The 21,091-nt window shown below is 41.4% G+C and overlaps 2 long non-coding RNA genes across 4 annotated transcripts; both read right to left on the bottom strand.

The window, feature by feature from the left end:
* Positions 1-5,073: 5,073 nt before the first annotated feature.
* Positions 5,074-6,383, bottom strand: LOC124692984. Of its 2 annotated transcripts, XR_006999825.1 has the most exons (4): positions 6,363-6,383; positions 6,235-6,269; positions 5,450-5,511; positions 5,074-5,325 (listed from the first exon to the last, which is right to left on the bottom strand). It is a non-coding gene; the product is annotated as an uncharacterized LOC124692984 (long non-coding RNA). The 2 variants fall into 2 exon arrangements; XR_006999824.1 differs by lacking the exon at positions 6,235-6,269.
* A 502-nt stretch (positions 6,384-6,885) lies between these two features.
* Positions 6,886-9,861, bottom strand: LOC124692983. Of its 2 annotated transcripts, none has more exons than XR_006999823.1 (5): positions 9,594-9,861; positions 8,784-8,903; positions 8,412-8,521; positions 8,186-8,266; positions 6,886-7,450 (listed from the first exon to the last, which is right to left on the bottom strand). It is a non-coding gene; the product is annotated as an uncharacterized LOC124692983 (long non-coding RNA). The 2 variants fall into 2 exon arrangements; XR_006999822.1 differs by having other exon boundaries at positions 8,424-8,521.
* Between the last annotated feature and the right edge of the window lie 11,230 nt (positions 9,862-21,091).

Below are 21,091 nucleotides of genomic sequence, written 5' to 3'. Positions count from 1 at the left end.
CTTCCCGAGGGCAGTGTGGAGTTCCACTCTCTGGCGGCTGTGCCAGAAGTGTGTTGTACTTTGGCCTTCCGGCCCTTCTTCTATGAAACAGATACGTCTCCCAGGACGTATCCTTGAAAAAAGGAGTAAAATGCATCGGTGTTACCCAAACTTGGAGAGGGAAATGGATACGGTCACCGACCTTAGGAATACAACGCGTAAAGTCACTAAATACGGCGCACGTTCCATCGAAGTCATTGTTTGGCGTACAACCTGGTACTGGGTGGTATTTGGTGGTGTGGACTTGTTTGGACCCCGCTTGTCAGAGAAGCGAAGCGGCGTGGCTGTGTTCTTTTTGCAAAAGGAACCTCGCACACGAAATGAATTGTGTCTGAATCACTCCACTCACCACAAGCTTCCAGAAAGGCAAGTTGCCCCTCCCCACATGATCATTCCGAGGAGGAGAGCACACGGCGGTGTCATCATCGTTCTCGGAGAGTGGTTGGTGGTGGCGATGTCGGTGGCTGTCGTTCTCGTGGGAGCCTTGTGGATCGGCGCTTCGCCGGCGTTCGGAGAAGCCGATGATGGATCCGCAGCGGCGGCCAGATGGCGCGCGTCCTCCAGTTTGCTGTAAATAACCCAAATTTGGTGAAATTTAGGTGAAATTTGAGTTTTTTTTTCGTGATGGCAAGGGTTTGGTAGACGAATGCAGCTTATTGGAGATGAAATTCTTCTCAGTTGCGTTTCTGTTAGGGTTTTCTCATTATTATCTACACGGGTAGGATTTAGGGGTTTGACATGGTTTTACCGTAGTTGCAATTTCAGAGAAAGAGGTCGGTTTTGATGGTTCCTTTGCATGTGCTGCTCTGGCAGGTCGTATAGCGACCATTTCTCTATCGAAATTAACTATGGATGTTACTTTCTTGGGCAAGGCAGCAGAAGCTATTTTGACGGTTTTGTTGTGTGTTTTGATCATGTCAATATATAGTAGGACATGGTCACCTGTAATTCTGAAAGCTTTGGTTGAGGATCTGGGCTATAAAATGAAAGGAAGGATGGTCGTTTATTTCTCATCCCAATACTGACAATTGCAAGGTGGAGGAAGAAATTGACAAAATGTTATGGCAAATTTTGTTGGCATTGATCATCATTACATCAGTGTCGATCTGGACCATGATGAATCTTAGGGAAATTGATTGGGATGATGTGGTAGAGTTCCCTATAGCAGAGCGTCCTCCAGTCGTCAGTCATGTGAAGCCTGTAGTAATTGATGATGATGCTCATGGGGAAGTAGAAGATGCCCTTGTTCCACTTCAGGTTGTGCATGCATAGGAAGGTGTGAGGACAAGAAGCAAGAGCAAGCTTATGTACAACAGTGAGCAAGAACGAGAATGAGACAGAGAAGATGGACAAGGGAGAGAAGAAGAAGGTTTCAGAGAAGAAGAAGACACAAAGCCTACTGAAGAAGCAGATGCTGACTCAGAGTTTGGTTTAGATGATTCTGATCATGCTATCAATGATGAAGATGGTGATTTGTATGTAGAAAATGTTGATGATGATGAGGATAAGGTTAAGAAGATGAAATGAAAAGCTACAAAGGTAGAAGGTGATGGTGATTCTGAAGGAGATGATCTGTGGGGTCCTGGGTTAGATGAGGATAAGATTAAGTTGAAATTAAAGATAGTTAGACCAGCAGATCTTACTGCTCCTGTGTTTAAAATTGGGCTTAAGTTTGAGGATGTTAGTTTTCTTAGAAGAGCAATCAAGGAGTATGCTTGTCAGAACAGGAGGGATATTAAAATGCCCATAAATGATTTGAGGAGAGTCAAACTAGTGTGTAATGGCAATAAGACATGTCCCTGGTATTTGTAGGCTAGCTATGATAGCAGGCCTAAGACATGGATGATAAAGAGGTATACAGATAAGCATACTTGTTCTAAGAAAAATGGAAGATCAGGCAATTTACTACTGATTTTGTGGAAGATAATTTTTTGCCAAGCTTCAAGGCTAACCAAGAAATGAGCCTGGAGAATTTTGTAAGGGTTGTGCAAACGGATTGGAATATGACACCTGGTACAAACAAGTTAGAGAGAGCAAGGACGATTGCCATGAGGAAGATATATGGTGATGAAGAAGAATAGTACATAATGTTGTGGGATTTTTTAAATGAAATCAGAACAAGTAACCCTGGAAGCTCTTTTTTCTTAGGTCTTGATGAATGCTCTAGATGCAAGAAGTGTTACATGATCTTAGATGCTTGCAATAGAGGCTTTCTGCAAGGTTGCAGACCAATTATCTTCACTGATGGCTGCCATGTAAAGAAATGGTACAGAGGGTAGCTTTTGTGTGTTGTTGGTATAGATCCAAACAACTGTATCTTTCCCATAACTATTGCTGTTGTGGAGGTGGAAGATACATCTAATTGGACATGGTTTTTGTAGTCATTGAACGATGATCTAGACATTGCCAATACAAATCCATGGGCAATCATGTGCACATGTGCTACTCAGTTGACATGTACAAGAAAGCCTATGAAAACATTGTCTACCCTTGTAAGGATAAGATAGTTGACCAAAATGGATGGGCCAAAAATCCTACCTCCGAACTACAAGAAGCATGCTGGGAGGCCAACAAGATGCAGGAGAAAAGCTCCTGGGGAAGTAGATGCAAGAGGTGGTGGGAAAAGATGTCCATACATGGTGTTATAATGCATTGCTCCTACTGTGGAGAGCCTAGTCACAATAGATGAGGATGCAAGTGGAGGAAAGCAGGGCTCCTAGATCTAGGACAACAAACATGCCTCCTCTACCACCACTAGAGACATAACCTATCAGTACAAAGGTAACATTGCTTCTCTGATAATGAAAGTGTACATTTGTATATAGCTACTGATAGTGGTTAAACATTCTGATGTTACTGCTGCTATATGTCAGTTGGAGATCCCAGAAGGCCAGAAGAAAACACTATCAACCCAACTAATGTGGATGTTCCTGTTGTTGAAACTCAACAGGTGAAATAACTAACCACTAATGTGGATGTTCCTGTTTCTATGATCTAACTGAAGCTTGCACTCTATATGTATTGCAGAGAACTGTGGAGAGAGAAACTTCAGTAGGTTCCATACCTGAGTCTACCTTCATAGCTGATGCAAGGACAAGCCAGAGTGAACCTCAAGCTAGGACATCTACATTGTAACAAGGTGATCTTGGAAGTCAGTTACATGCGGTGCAAGCTTAGAAAAAATAGCTTGAGGACAAGAGGACTGCCATCTTGGAAGTCATGTACATTGCACAACTGAAGAGAGTAGAGGGGAATGCACAAAAAAGCTTCAGCAAGAACAAAGAAAGGTAGATAAACTCAAGCTAGAGCAGAAGAAACCATTGAGAGAAGGGAGAAAAGAGGAGTGGATGCTGAAATGACAAAGCAAGCTAGAGCTCAGACAAAGCAGTCCATTGCACAGACAAAGAAGGAGATAGCTAAGAATATGAAGAGAGAAGCAAGCAGAAAAAAGCTGAGAAGAAGAAAGCCGTAGAGGAAAAGGCAACTAAAAGAGCAAAATATTCATAGGAACTCGGGCTTTCTGAGGTTGTTACTGATCTGGGTGCAGCTACCAGTGCACATGGTGATGATCAACTTGTGCATGTACCAACAAAAGGAGTAAATATGTTTGATGAATTTCGGTAGAACTAGAACATTAGTGGAGTGTCAATGATTTAGAATTTTAATGTAAAAAAAGAATAAAATTCCTACTTTTGGTGTCTGCACTACTAAGATGGCCTAGATAATCTCTTATGCACTTCTTGTAATGCTGTTCTAGATAATGCACTTGTTAACTATTGAAAGATATTCAAAGTATGGCAATCATCTCTTTCTAAAAATGAGTGTCGACATTCGTCAATCCTTTCTAAAAAGGAGTGTCGCAACTTTATCTAGCTACGGATGTGTGATGGTGTGCAGTTACCGTGGGAGTTGGCAATCTCTGTGGTGTAACTTTTCTTCAGTTCCCCGGCAACGGCGCCAGAAAATTAGCTTGATGAGCGCATATTGCACACCGTTGGGGAACCCCAAGATGAAGGTATGATGAGCACAACAACAAGTTTTCCCTCAGCAAGAAACCAAGGTTTAATCGACCAGTATGAGAAAGGCATGACTTCTGAAGGTGTTGCTAGCTGACCATTGGCAGGACGCACTACCAGCGTTAGCAACAACGTGGAACCTGCACACAACACAACCAAAATACTTTGCCCCAACTTACAGTGAGGTTGTCAATCTCACCGGTTTTGCTGAACACAAAGGATTAGACGTATCGAGTGTAAAGAGATGTTTGCAGTAACTAGTACAAATGCCCGTGCGTTGCCACGACACCTCAAGTTTATTACTTATCCTACATGTAAATATGATGTGCGTGAATAATCCCAATGTGGAGAATATGCAAACAAAGCCACATTTTTAGCATATATTTCTAATAAATAAATTAACTGCGAAAATTTTCACAAGAGTTGGCAGTTTAGGTTACTCAAACTATATCCCTCCCTTCCGCTTCTTCTTTCTCATAGAGCAGAACATTTCAGAACATTTCGAAGAAGATGCATCTGTCATCTTTTTTAATTTCCACGAGACCCTCAATTTCACCTTTTTTTAACACTATGCCAATAATGTGCATCTTATTTTTCCCACTCCAACAATATCCAAATTGTAATTTGTAGTCACACATGCTGCCAATGTGCCACTCACCGGCTGTGCTCTGATGTTTTCTCCAACTCTAGTAAATTGTTGCCAATGGCTTCAGAGGGATTGTAGCAATCATCACCCCACTTTCGACAACAATAATCATTGTGACGTTTCCATTCACGCCTCACGGGTCTGAATACCAAGCAATTTTCAAAAATAATTTTCAAGGTTCAAAACCCACAAAGGATACTCTATTTTCCTCTTGTATTTTCTAATTGTAGCGCAAAAGCCAATGGTTCAACTCATATGGAACATTCTAATTCAGTTCCAATTAAACTAACTCATAAAAATAATAACATAACATTATTTATTATGCTATTTTATTTCTTATATCATAACCATCTATATATATATATATCCAAATACAAACTTAGATTAGTTTTATTGAAGATAACTTCATTATCTCAAATAACAGTTACATATTTCATTAAGGTAACAAAATAATAATAACTTTAACGGTGCCGGCCACCATGAGCATGAGCACGAGTTCTTGGCCAGCGACCTCCACAACCATCGCTGGTGTCGGCCGGCTGTCCCCATCAATACAAGTATACAACCGAGCTCATTTTTTTTTATCTCTCCTTCCTATCAGCAACTCAGATGCTTACCTATTCCCTGTATAATATTTATTCTTAATCTAATGGAAAATGGAATAAGAATGATAAAATAACAATTCAATGCAAATAATAATTCATTGCAAATACAGCGTCCCAAACCATGTAATGGATTAATCTGTCACCTGTGTGCTATCCCCATCTTTCTCACATTCGTTCTCTTCAGCATCATGCTCCATCACTTCCCCTATTTAAAAACAACACATTAATCAACATCCCAAAACACGAGTGGGAGAAAACATGACTGAATTTTGAATTTTTTTGAAACATGAACTGGATTTAACACAAGCATCCAACTGGAAGTAAACATATCTACTACCTCCAGTCCTAAAAAATCGACGCTCCCACCTGCCTAAGCACACGCACGCGCAGTTCTCCCTCTGCGTCAATTAAATCCGACCGGAGGGAGTATGTTTCATTTTTGTTTGGATAGTGAAAAAAGCTGGAAAAGTTCAGTTTGTTGGTTGAGAATTCTCTAGCATGGCTAACCATAGCAACAACACTAACACCGGGCACGGCACTATAAGCTTTTCTATAAAATAAAACATAAGACACAATAAAATGATCACACGGCTAAATAGAGAAGTGTCACCATCCTGATAGACATAGAAGGCAAATGTTCCGCACAATAACAACCTAGATGTACAGTTGCGCACCACTAAAAGGCCATTTGGGTGTAATTTCATGAGTGTCTACTAATGTGAAAGCTTCAAACATGGTTTGAGCAGAATCCATGTTGTATTCCTTCTTTAATTTACGTTCGAAAGATAAACTGGCGGTGTTCTTGTGTCACAGCCAAATAGTATAGTAGCAATAAAGAAAAGAAAAAAAATGCTAGACCAGTATGATATCCGCAAGAAAAGTTAAGTGCTGCTACATAATAGATCACTTAAGTAAAATAAGCTGTCACCAATGTTTCGGGAGCACCAAGCGCCGAATTCGAACCTGTATTGACACAGGCCGTTTCACCCCAATCAAATCATGTGTATAATGAAGAACGAACAACTGGCATGGAAAGAATTGAGGCTGCATGTATACCTTTGGACCAGATCTAGAGGAAAATTCATGGCGAAGGAAGCGGTTGCGACGGTCTGCTCCTGACAGCGAGACAACAAAACTTTTTTTAGATCACAACCAACACTTTTGTTCGGAACATTTGTACTCTAAATAACAGAAGGAAAGAGAACTGGAGATCTAAATTGCACTATTTGGAAGGATAAATAAATGTTTGCTTCAAATCAAATTAGCTAGCTAAGGCTTCAAAAACCACATACTGATCTAGCATGGATCTAGCAACCACCAAAGAACATTTGAGAAAAGCAAAATTGAGAAGCTGCAGACCACTTACTCGCTACCGATGAAAGAGACAACTATGAAACGCTCAAACACATGCCCTCATGGTCTCTAGAAATCATTGGTTATCTGCGTATCTATGTGATGGTACAAAGGAAGCATGATAATTGTACAGAATGAGTAATCATCTGCTATTTAGAGTTTCTGTTAACATACGTCCATGCTTATTCTACTAAATGTGCTGAAACAGATGATGTGGTTCCAAAATACTGAATCAACAACAATGTTTTCGTTACTGTCATAGTCTGGTATACTTCTGAAAGACTGGACCATGTTTATCTGCATGAATAATAATGTATTAACAAGACTCAAGAAATACATATTTGTGCGACACTATCTCATCTCACGTTAATGATATATTTGATCATGACTACACTATATTACAATCACAAGAAATGCAATGTGCAGTCAGATTTCCTCCATAAGACACACGTGTGTCATCACTGAGTCCGACATGAGGAACCTCTGCTACTGCAGCAACGTTAGCTGTATTCGCTTCCTAAGATGCCCCGGATTCGTTGTGGAACTACCAATGAGTTATCAACATAAGCAGGCAGGGACTTAGTTCACGTATTGAGCGTGGATAGGTTTTGATGCATCAACCAAGCGGAATTTGAACTTTCGAGGTGAATTAGTTCAAACATTGAGTGTGCATGGGTTTTCACATCTGATGCATCAACCATGAGGAATCTGAACTTTCGAGCTCACCTTCCTCAGGATGAATCAGTTATTTCCTCTAGGCCTTTGTATAGTGGTTTCGCTTGAGAAGCGAACTGAAGATGATCCATTGAGAAAAAATATTAACATATTAACTAAATGTTGCATTAATGCAGTGATCAACACGACAACTGAGCAAAGATACAGACTTTGACGCATCAATAATTCTAAAGAATAAGTCCCTCTTACATCAAGTATGTGAAGCAAGCTACAACCAAACTGCAATAAGCTTTCTAGTACGAAATGCATCATGGAGCATGAAACTAAATAATGGGCATGATCAAATTACGGTTGGTCTATGGTGAGCAAGTACTTCAGATAATAGGTTTGAAAATTTTATGTTCACTTATTTTCATGGAACATGCACAAACAAGAATATTCAATTATATCAGAACAAATATACCTTGAGAAGAATGCTACCCTCGTGCAATATGAACAACCAAAACATGCATTTTTAGTCGAAGAACAAATTTATCTCCCTTTCAATGTATTGAACTAAATGCTAACAAAGGGATTTGTTCAACAAAATTAGGTGATACAAAGTGACAACCCTTGGGCTCATCTGTTGTCCATGAAAGCGAGAAATATCAAAATATTTTCATCATCAATAAGCACTTCCTGTACTATTTGAATAAAATGATCTTCTTTGGCATGTCTTCTTTTGTTATCATCAAAAGATCCATGCATCAACCAATATATAGCAATATAGTAGACCATTTTGACTACTTAATCTACTACTACCAACTTGCCGACTAACAAACAGAATCACAACCAAAGATTTTGCTATTCACCTTTGTTCTCGGATTGAAAGGGAGTTTGCTTGTAACCATATGTGTTCTTTAATTCCGGATGCTCCTTACTGATCCTGATGGCTATCAAATCACAGAGCAAATAGACAATTAATTTAGAGAGCACGGATAAAATACAATCAACTTTAGTGCCGGGTCATGTGTTCTCCGGCCGATGACCCGCCCAACTAAATCAAAATAAGTAAAAAACTTCAATCAAACACTCAACTGTAAAAACCACCTGTTGATGTTGTCGTCGAGGAGAACACTGCTTTCCCTGCAGAACAACTCACACAAAAAGTGCACCTTGGTCCACTTCAGCTAATTTCGTGCTATAACCTGCACACAAAAGGCAACTTAAACTAAGAATAATTTTGGAATGAACCATCATCAAATTCAGTAACCATGTAGTACTAAATACTAAAAAGCAATGAAGTCGCTAAACTGCACTTAACATCAAACTTCACTAACCATATGTATAAGGCTTCTACCCGTATAAGGCTTCTACCCGTCCGAGCAAAATGATTCCAGGTCCATACTCTATACTCTTGAGATCAAACGAAGCCATCTTATCTTATCCAAAATTGACTGTGTCTCGTACCTCTGGGACATGATGAAGCTGAACTGGAACACGTATTGGGCCTGATGGCTGAGAGGTGCGGGACGTTGGGCGGATCTGTACTGAGCTCTCGAGCTCCTCCACCAATGGATAAGATTCCATCTGGTGCATGAAAGAGGTAAACTCATTACCAAGTTTTGGTGTTTGCCGACTAAGTAATATAGTTATATTGGATCAGTGAGGTACAAACACCCATTAATTAGTAGAGGTTGGAAAATTCCATCACCTAGAAATCAAAGAAGGAAGCATGCAAAAAACAATGGAGCATATAACCAGCCAACAACATTATCAGCACTGATGGAGAACCGGCAAAGTAACAAAATAAAATAGATACTACGCATAACACATATTCAGCTTTTGAGAAAAACAAATATGTCATTTCTGCCTCACCTTTCTTAGTTCCTCTACACGGATAGCCATAGGAGGGGTGATCTGATTCTCAAAATTGGGCGGAACACTACAGATTGTACATAGGGTGGGCGATATCATTCTCAAAATTAGGTTATTTGTGGCCATGATAAGCAGAACAGGGCCTTACCTTTTGCTGAAATTTCACTTCCCATTCTTAAATCATGTGATTATGAGTCAATACTAAATTTTAAATATACACATAAATTTACGTATAGATTGGCAGATTGCAATTACATGTTAAGTGTGCTAATTTTCACCCAAAATCAGGTGACTGTTTCAGATATAAAGGTATATATGTGTGAGACCAAAAGATGACAGGCCGTTTACATGCTTACAACCATGATATTATTAGTTTTAGGCAGCAGAACAAGTGGGCATTACCTATGTTTCGTCCGACAACTACAGAGGTATAGTTTCAGCTGGATGCTTAGTCAGTAGCAGCTGAGTGGATGAGGACTCGACATCTGGGCGCGACTACGCAGAGGAGGATGGCGTCACGGAGGTGAGAGGAAGGCGGCGCGGTGGCTGTCCTGCTGGCCGGGTCTTGGCCTCTGCCCTCCTTCCTCCGCACTGCTCCCCTCTCCCAGCGTCTTCGCGTTCATCTTGACCTCCCGCCTCCAATCCGACTGATGCCCAAATGGTTCTCCTGGTCGTGCTCCTGCAATTGACGAGATGGAGGTTAGCCCCTTGGAAGAGTTCAGGCCGCCACATGTTCAACTCCTTTCATGAAGCCGCCGCCATCCCCATTCGTCCTCGGGTCCGCAAACATCGCAGAACCCTCCAACACGCGCCTTTGCAAGGGATTGAGGAGAGGCAAATGAGGGCAGAGAGATGGGCATGTAGAGAGAGACAGATGAGCGAGAATGTACCTGAGTAGGCAGTTGCATCTGACGCCGCTGCACCACGAATGGAGAGATGGAGAGGAAAAGGAGAGGGTTTCGGAGGAGGGGACGGTGACTCCTGGTTGGGGGCGAGACGGAGCCGAGACCGGCTGCTGCTGCAGAAAGACGACGGGACGGTCGGCGCCTCCTCGCCGACCTCGGGCTTCCTCCGCGCCGGGCCGCCGGCGATTCCGTCGCCTGTGGATCTGTAGTCATGGAAGGGGAGGGGCGTGCTCCAGGGAGATGTTTGGGATGGGGCGGGATTAGAGCAAGGTGGACGCGTGATTTAGGGACCAGCGAAACGGAGCTGTCCACGACGCGGAACGGGAGTACGACCACGACGACCAAAGGGTTTGACGTATTGAGAGTTGGCAGAATAAGGAACATGTTCCTCCTTTTTAAGTAGTGTAGATTAAAGAGAACATTGCTTGCGGAAAGTAAACAGAGTAGGATTGAAGTGGATGAATTTACCAATGTAAAAGAAAGGACCGGGGTCCACAGTTCACTAGAAGTGTCTCTCCACAAAGATAAATAATATGTTGGGTGAACAAATTACAGCTGGGCAATTGACAGAATACCGACCATACATGACAAGATGATTACTATGAGATTCGTTTGGGTATTACAACATAATACATAGACTGTAATCCAACTGCGTCTATGACTAATAATCCACCTTCCGGTTATAGTCCGAACCCCTTCCAATATTAAGTTGCAAGCAACAGATTATTGCATTAAGCAATGTGTGTAAAGCAAACAATAGAATTACCCTTGGATAAAACTGTAATATTCCAGGATTTGGGGTTACAAAAATAGAGGAAACAGATGTGTGCATTGTATTCATGCATAGAAAATCTGGGGAATTTTCGCGCTTTAAAGTAAAACAGTCATAGTAACTGAAGTTTCACTTGACCTTGGTGGAATTAAAGTAGCTCATCAAGTCAAGTGCTATAAACCTCAGTCTGACCTTTGTTAAAACCTAGTTTTGGGTAGAGATGACTTGATCTAAAGGGTTAGACCAAATGGAACTAAAACCAACACAATAACACTTTAATCAATGATCAATTGCTTGATCTTATAAAAGATCATAACATGGTATTCCTTGCCATAACATATGAACATCTATTCAATTGGAAATCAAGTAACAATAAAATGGAGAAACTATTCTTGACTTATCTTTTCCATGTCTCAAACAAATAAATAGTCTTACCATGAACCCCATGGTATTTCCTGAACCAAACTTTTGAATTTAACACCAACAAAAGCTTATCATTAAATCCTAGAGATGGGAGAGGTTTATACCCATCAAAGAGATAAGAAACAAACTCTAAATTATTAACACTTAAAAGTTGAGCAACTACCTTGGGGTACATATGAATTCACTTTAAAACTAATTACCAAATATAGTAAAACACAAGGACCTAAGTGCATAAAAGCCACACATTCTGATTTTAAGCATAACTTATTAAAAATATGGAATATCAAAAAATTAAATTCATTTACATTACGAATTATAGTTCAAACTATTTGAATAAAATAAACTAGGAGTATTTTGAAACTCATATGATCATGCCTTGTTGAAATCAAACATCACCATTCCAAATTGGGGTATAATCCTTGTCTTTGACATTTTATCCCAATTACAATCTAAATACAATCACATATGATATAGTGACTCACCCACAAGCATAAAATCATTCTCAAGATATTTAGTAACAAAAGCCACTTGGCTATCCAAAAACAAATCACATGAGAGGATAATACCCATGCCACATAGGATGAAAATATCTACATAGCTTACATCCTAAGCAATGCCACCTCATGCTTAAAGGATTACTATGGATGAGAGCATGACAACCAAGCACCTTACTCATCAAATTAAAGCAAGAGTCATCCACCTATGTGTCATGATACTAGAGCATGCCCAAGCCTATAAAAGGAGCCTCACACTTCATCCATTTCATCATCTTGCACCATGATGCAAGAAAACCAACACAATTAGCCACTCCATAAAATTGGTAGGATCAAGATGAAGGAGCTAGGAGGTGGAGGCATGCCACAAGATGCAGGTTTATCAGAATTCCTGAAGAACAAGCTACAGAAGATAGCAAGGTAGAATTCTTAGGAAGACCACATATTTAGATAATCACATCATCATTCCTTGAGTAGAACCCTAGATTATAATCCAAGTCCTTGTGGAGTGAGAGGGGTAATTGGTATAACCATATCTAAATATTTCTAGTAATACCATAGGAAGCTAAACCTTTGATCATTATAAATTGAGTAATGATCATAAACCCTAAGAATTTGAAGTAGAAGACATTAAGAATAAATGGATCATATCTAGTTCATGACCATGCTATGAAGAAATAGAAGAATAAGCCATAAGTTCAATCCTATATAATAAATAGATATCATTCACCACATGAAATTATAGGGAGATCACTAGTAAGCAACCCTAGGCTTATATCCCAACCTTAACTTGTGAATCACTTGGTGATCATAAGTAGAATCCTATCTATATTCCACTTGTTCTTCAATTAAGTAACATAAGAAACTCTAGAGTCCAACTCTATACTTTAGTGGTGAGAAACCATTCATCTTTATAACCAAAGTTAACTATAAAAAGAACTATAGCCACCATAGTTACACTAATGATAGATTAAGGATAATAATAGAAGACCACTTGTATAAGATAGAACCAAGTATTAGAATCCTAGAAATGCTCACAAATTAAATCTTATGTTTCAATCATGGAACTTAAGAAAAACCTTGTGCTACATTATATAAATAAAACCATAGGTGTAGAGATCAACCATTTATCTTTGTAACCAAGATCAACCATGATGGAACCAATACCTACTTAGATACTTTCAAGTATAATGATAGTATCAACCTTAATAAGGGGGGTTATAATAGAAACTAATAAAACCCTAATACATTAGAGCTCACATAAAATCATGTGTAAGTGACCAAATCCTCAAATATGAAACCAAGCCCTAATAATACCTTCTAAAAACACTTGGAGTATAATTATCAACCCTAATCAGTAAAAAAAGGAGTTGCATTCCAAATAAAAAAGGAACTTAAAGAACACCTATATTCATGATTAATTGAGATTTTGAATAAGCCCAAAAGTATGCAATAAACTCAAAAATAAATACTTGTTCTAAATAGAAAGAATGGTGTAATAATCATTGTTGCACCCAAGTTTTGTATAGTATGGCGGTAAGTATCGAGAATACACTTACCAAGCATATCAATTATTGCACCCAAGTTTTGTCTTTGAGCCATGCTATTTTTTGGTTAGTAACAGTGCAAATTTCAGTTATAGCACCCAAATTTTGTCTTTGGGTCATACTATTTTCCAGTCAGTATCAGTGTACTATTGTTTTTTGCTACATCGTGGTTAGTACCCTATCGTTGAAAACTATCAATGCCAGTACTATTTTTTCTAGATCCAAAATACAGTTTGTCCCAATTTGAGCTTCCATTAGTTCATTATATGAAGTATGATCTCATCATGTATTAGTAAATTTTGTTAGCCACATGTTCAAATTCCTCATGTTTCAGGTCTGAGATACATTTCCAATGTCATTTACATATAGTTCTAGCTGATATTTCTCTTATAGGTATGACTTTGGATTGTTTACGGTGAATTGGTTCCAGTGTTGTGGAAATAATGTTGCTAAGGTGATCATACTCATTGTTGTTAGTTGCAGTAGCTGCATATAAGGCAACCGTTTGGGCCGGTATTGAGGATGATGGTTGCTTGTGGCCTCTCTGGTTGCCGTGAGTGTAATATTTTTTTTTCCGATAAGGGGCGCTTTATTAATAAAGAGTTTTAAGCCATTACACCCGATCTCTGCATATCTTAGATGCACACAGCCGTTGTTTATTCTTGACACCAAAATAAAAGGCGAGATTACATATCATATTGAGAAATTGTAAAGACGCCTAAACTGGAGGAGATCGATTCTTAGATTATGCTGCCATCCATGTAGGGAAAATATATCCCTCGCCGTAGCTTCCAACCATGAACAGACCTCTGTAACGGGTCTCGGTGCTCCACACGCTGGAGCGACGACCATAAGCGGAGGGTGTTGGTACACCGGTATATAACCCTAATATGCTTCTTGTTTTGCATTCCTTTATTTTTCGAGTTTGGCTGGTCCTCTTTACTGGTTGGTTTGTTTATACAACTAGCCATTATTCGTTTACTGCTTATTGGACATCCTGACTGCTTTTGAATACCACCTTTGCCTTCTCATGTGTTTGTTTCATGTTCCCATTGCCCCAGTGTTGTGTTGATTGTACTGTTATAAAAGCGACAAGCAAATAACGAAGAACGAAACAAGAACACACGCAGGGGACATAAGATTTAACGTGGAAAACCCCTTCCAACACAGAAGGGGAAAAAACCACGGGCGCTAGCCAACAAAACTTCACTATATCGGGGAGTGTTTACAAACGCTGTGAGTTATCTTATAATCTGATAAACCCTAGCCGGTGGCTTACAAGATGTATATATAGGTGGTGCCAACGATCCGTACCGTACCGCGGGGCTCGTCAGAAGTTAGCCCCTCATTAGTATATGAATTTGGATCACAATACAACAAACTCCACCTTGAGACAAATTCCATCTTGTAGCATGAACTTCAACAATCTCCTGAACAACAAAGAAAAAACACTTGCTGGCGCTAACAACCATTTGGGCTAAACAGTTATACCAACCAAGCTCGAGCAAAGCTCACTCTTGGAAACATGAACTGGCTTTGTTATCATATCAGCAGGATTATCATGAGTACTTATCTTGCATACCTTCAGTTTACCTTGAGCAACAATGTCGCGAACATAATGGTACTTGATATCAATGTGCTTTGTCCTCTCATGGAACATTTGATCTTTAGTAAGGTATATTGCACTTTGACTATCAGAAAACAAGTTAATGCAAGAATCATCTCCACAAAGCTCGACATACAAACCTTTCAACCAAACAAACTCTTTGCAAGCTTCATTAATTGCTATATATTCTGCTTCGGTTGTAGATTGGGCAACAACAGATTGTAACGTTGCCTTCCAACTTACAACACATCCACCAACAGTGAACACATAACCTGTGAGGGATCTTCTCTTATCCAAATCGGCAGCAAAATCTGAATCCACATAGCCTACGAGTCCCTCACCGGTCTTGCCAAACTTCAAGCAAGCTTTGGATGTGCCACGAAGGTACCTAAAAATCCACTGAACAACTCTCCAATGTTCTTTACCAGGATCAGCTAGGTATCGACTGACCAAACTCATATCATATGATAAATCAGGACGAGAACAAACCATGGCATACATCAAAGAACCAACAACACTAGAATATGAAACTCGAGACATGTACTCAATATCTTCATCAGTACTAGGACATTGCAATGCTGACAATTTGAAGTGAGAAGTAATTGGTGTACCAACAGACTTTGCATCATGCATATTAAAACGATGAAGAACTTTCTGAATGTAATTTTGATGACTAAGAAATAACACACTAGATTTTCTGTCTCTTGTAATTTCCATACCTAGTATTTTCTTAGCAGCACCAAGATCCTTCATCTCAAACTCACTACTTAACTGTGACTTTAAAGTAGTGATCTCTTTCTTGCTCTTGGCAGCAATCAACATATCTTCAACATATAACAACAAGTATATTGGTGATCCATTAACAAACTTGATATAAACACAACTATCATACTTAGATCTCTTAAACTCATGTGCAAGCATAAATGAATCAAACCTTTTATATCACTGTCTTGGAGACTGTTTCAGATCATGAAGGGACCTCTTTAGCTTGCAAACAAGATCCTCCTTACCAGGCACAACAAATCCTTCAGGTTGGTCCATGTATATCTCCTCCTCAAGCTCACCATGCAGAAAAGCAGTCTTCACATCTAACTGCTCAAGCTCAAGATCATGCATAGCCACAATACCAAAGAATGCACGAATGGAACTATGCTTCACAACCGGTGAGAATACATCATTATAATCAATACCTGGAATTTGGCTGAAACCTTTTGCTACTAACCTTGCCTTAAACCTCGGAGGCTCATTAGGAGACAGTCCTTCCTTTCTTTTAAATATCCACTTACAACGGACAACCTTCTTTTGTTTAGGCAAGGGCACAACATCCCATGTGCCATTCTTGTCAAGCGACTGCATCTCCTCTTGCATAGCAGAAATCCACTTCACGCGGTCAACGGATGCAACGACCTCAGTATATGTAGCAGGTTCAGTATCATGCTCCACCTATTCAGCACAACTCAAAGCATGATGAACAAGATTACATTCTTCAATTAAATGAGGACGTGGACCTTTGTTACGCCTCGGTCTATCAGCAGCAATGGAACCATTTGTTTGCTGGAAAATAGGTGGTGAGTGTTGAACAACAGTGTTATCATTTTCAGCAACATCATTTTCTTTGTCCTCCACGTGCTCCACCTGCACGCTGATCCTCTGTTGCTCATCATCAGAACTATCAGAAAAATCAACAGCATCAGTAACATCTTTAGATGAACTCTTATAAAACATGACAACCTCATTAAAGACAACATTCCTGCTATGCAAAACTTTCTTAGTTTCAGGATTTCATAACTTATATGCCTTAACTCCTGAACCATAACCAAGAAATACACACTTAACAGCCCTAGGATCTAGCTTTCCATTATCAACATGAGCATAAGCAGTGCAACCGAAAACTCTCAACTGTGAATAATCAGCAGGTGAACCAGACCATACCTCAATAGGAGTTTTCTTATCAAGCGGAATATAAGGTGACCTGTTTATCAAGTAACAGGCGGTGGAGGCTGCTTCAGCCCAGAAACGTCTATGCATACCAGCATTGGACAACATGCAACAAGCCTTGGAGATGATGGTTCTGTTCATCCTCTCCGCCACACCATTCTGCTGAGGAGTATATGGGATGGTGTGGTGCCTGACAATGCCTTCGTCGCTGCAATAATCATTGAAAACAGTAGAACAAAACTCCATGTCATTGTCAGTACGAAGCAATTTAACTTTCTTTTCTGTTTGCTTCTCTACCATAACTTTCCACTTTCTAAAAGCATCAAACACATCAGATTTATGTTTCAGAAAGAAAGGCCACACTTTTTTGGAGTAATCATGTATGATAGTAAGCATGTAATTTGCATCACCAAGAGAAGTCTTGCGGGAAGGTCCCCACAAATCAGCATGCACATAATCTAGAATCCCTTTAGTGGTATGAACGGAAGCATTGAATTTAACTCTTTTATGCTTACCAAAAATGCAGTGCTCACAAAACTCAAACTTACTCAAATTGCAGCCATCTAGCAGGTCTCTCCTGTGAAATTCTGCCATGCCATGTTCACTCATATGTCCAAGACGCATATGCCACAGATTAGTTTTACCAGGTTCATCAGGAATAACAGCAGCAACAATACCAGACAAAGTGCTACCTCTAAGAACATATAATTTTGCAGAATTCATATCACCAATCATGTGAACGAGAGAACCTTTTGATACCTTCAGAACTCCGCGAGAACCAGAGTGTTCGTACCCATCAACATCAAGGGTACTGAGAGAGATCAGATATCTGGCCATGCCAGGTATGTGTCTCACATCTGTCAGAAGGCGTGTCATGCCATCATGCATCTTGATCTGAACGGAGCCAATGCCCACAATCTCACGTGGGTTATTATCTCCCATACGCACAACATCTCCACTCTGCACAAACTCATAAGAACTGAACCAGTCTTTGTTACAGCAAATATGAAACGAACATGCAGAATCAAGGATCCACTCATCATTACCAGAAACACAACCAGCAAACACAACTAGGCAATCGCCATCAGAATTATCATTGGAAACAACAACAACCATACCATCATCCTCAGATTTGTTTTTCGGTTGGTAAGTACCGTTTCTTTTCTCTTTGTTCTGCAACTTCCAGCAATCATCAATATTGTGGCTAGTTTTCTTACAGTACTTGCAGAACTTACCATCTCGTCCCTTGGACTTTGAGCGACCTCCGTCGGTCTTGCTCTTATCTCTGTTGTAGTTGTTGTAGTTGTTGTTTCTGTTCTCGGTCCTGCCTCGGACCTGCGGTGCTTCCGCCTTAGATGACGAAGCCTCCGCTCGCACCATAGATTTCATCTTTTCCCTCTGCTGGAGGGCCTCATAAACTTCGGCAAGGGTTAGTTCATCACGATTGTATAACAAGGTGTCTCGAAAATTCGCAAAAGAATTAGGCAACGAGACTAACAGTATAAGAGCTAGGTCATCATCATCATATTTTACCTCCATGGACAGCAAATCAGAAACGATCTCTTTAAAGATCTATAGGTGATTCATCATTGACGCACCTTCTTGCAGCTTGTGCGAGAACAACTTCATCTTCACGTGCATCTTACTGGTTAGATCTTTGGACATGCAGATCGATTCCAGTTTCAACCACAGCGCCGCTGCGGATTTCTCAGCCAGCACTTCCTGCAAGATATTGTTGGATAGATGAAGCTGAATTAATGAAAAAGCCTTACGGTCTTTCCTCTTTTCATCGTCGGTCCAGGTCTTGGCATCTTTCTTGCCAAATCCATCAAGAGCTTCATCCAGATCAGAAGATTGGGTAAGGATCGCCCTCATCTTCACTTGCCACAGAGAAAATCTCGTGGTGTAATCCAGCTGCGGTAGATCGAACTTCAAGGAAGACATGTTGCAAAACCCTAGATTGAAACACGGGCTCTGATACCACTTGTTATAAAAGCGACAAGCAAATAACAAAGAACGAAACAAGAACACACGCAGGGGACACAAGATTTAACGTGGAAAACTCCTTCCAACACAGAAGGGGAAAAAACCACGGGCGCCAGCCAGCAAAACTTCACTATATCGGGGAGTGTTTACAAACGCCATGGGTTATCTTATAATCTGATAAACCCTAGTCGGCGGCTTACAAGATGTATATATAGGTGGTGCCAACGATCCCCGCTACGTTTCGGCCCAAGCCTCCGGCGACGGGCCTCGCTCCGCTCGTCAGAAGTTAGCCCCCTTTAGTATATGAATTTGGATCACAATACAACAGGTACTATTATGTCTTCGCTTTGCCTTTTGAGCTTCGGTAGATATGGTCCTGATGGTTCACGAAGGTGCATAGAACTGAAAAATCCGCACAAGAGTGGCACGTTTATGGGAGCAACATGGTGAAAAGGATAATGAGGTTCTTAGGTTGCATTTAGTCATCGTGGAAGCGAAGGTAATCTGTGTTTTTTTTTTCATGTGAATAGTTTGTTTGGCTGATTGGACATTTTGATAAAGCTTCCTTTATGGTCAGGGCATTCACAAGTTTATGGGAGCATTTAGTTTCTTGTTGTGCTTTAGGGCATCGTCACACGTTCAAACTTGTTCACCTACAAAATTTTAGATGTCTAGGGCAGAAATTTTCACAGTAGTGCACCATGCCCAAAACCCAGCTAGCCAGAAACAAAACCATGTGCATTTCAAAGAACAGCCATATCATAAGATTAAACGTGTGTACGAGAGGATGACGCGACAGAGCGCGCTGGGTCCATCTAGTACACTGGATAGATCACCCTTGGTGCATTTAATTTCTGAACTTCGAATTTTGTCTAGTCATGAGAGAGTTTATGATTTTGTAAAAGTGCAGCGAGCTCAGATTAGAACTATCCACAACCTCGCTAATCTAGCGAGAGTTGATGTAGTACAGTAACATGGTTAGGTTCGGGACCTGATGCCATCAATTAGATCATTGAACATGATCGCCTTGCAACCCTTGCTAAGTAATAAAGCTCCCAAAAACTAGTCAGGAACATCGTTAGCCAGTCTAATCAAGACAATCGGTGGCTGCTTTCCTTTGACCTTCCACACCCCACCTTCCGCCGCCGCCGCCTGTAGCGCCGCCGGGGCAAAGTCCCTCGGGGCGTGGCGGCGGCGGGAGCCCTTCCTTGTCGCCGCGTGAGGAACGGCGGCCGGATCCCACCTCCTCGACGCATGGCGGAGCAGGCGTGCAGTTGGGATGGGCGATGACGGCGGCGGCCCTCCTCCCGTCGGTTGTCCCCTGGCGGACCGGCCGGCGCGGTTGGGATGGGCGGCGCTGCAGTCTCCCTCCTCCCGTTGGCTCTCCGTAGCACTCCGACCGGGGCTAGTGGTGGGTGGCGGCCAGGCCCTCGGTCTACGCAATGTCATCCACCCCCGCCTCTCGTCGGTGCGTGGAGGCGATCTCGGAATTCTCCCGCGACACGAGGGCGCCCGGGGCAGCAGCCTTGGGTTCGACGGAGGAGGTGGCCTCTTCTTCGCCGGAGAGGGTCGACATGTGGTTGGTGGTGGTGGATCTTTGATCTATCACCGCGATCCGGCGGTGAGATGGAGGAGCATGGAAGCCGACGATGGTGTCGCCGGTGGAGGGTTGGATTGGCCAGCCCGGGATGGTCGCCGACGTGGGGGTCCGACCTGAATAAAGGCGGCGGTCCTAGGGCCTCTCTTGCGTGAAGAGGAGGACCTACCAGAGGCCTGGACTCGTGATCTGGCCAGCGAGTTGAGTTCCGGAAGGCTCCGCCGGCGAATGTAACAGTGCTTTGCCTGGAGTTTGGTGGATCGGAGGTATTCGGTGACATAGGCATCCCCAATGGGCCTGCCGAAGATGGTACCCGGGGTTTACTGAAGGCCCACGACCTGAAGGATAAGGAGAGTCGGAAGCCCAAATTGCTATTAAGGAAAGTTAGAGTTGTAATAGGAAGCATTATTTGTAATTCGGTCGTGCGCACCCATGCGTTTATTCCGACCGTTTGGTTCTGGAGGGAGCGGCGCGAAGCTCTTTTTCTGTGTTGACATCAAGTGACTATGGATCCATGATGAAAGTCGGAAGAAGAGAATTTCATGAAGGCCGGAGGGGAGGACTAGCTATGGGAGGTTCAAGTCTCCGCGCTGTTGAGGAGCTTGCTTGGTGTTCCGGGCTTCACAGCAGCG

Source organism: Lolium rigidum, chromosome 2, assembly GCF_022539505.1.
Source record: "Lolium rigidum isolate FL_2022 chromosome 2, APGP_CSIRO_Lrig_0.1, whole genome shotgun sequence".
Taxonomy (NCBI): Eukaryota; Viridiplantae; Streptophyta; class Magnoliopsida; order Poales; family Poaceae; genus Lolium; species Lolium rigidum.
The sequence above is the reverse complement of the archived record's forward strand: the minus strand, read 5'-3'. Positions and strand labels throughout refer to the sequence as shown.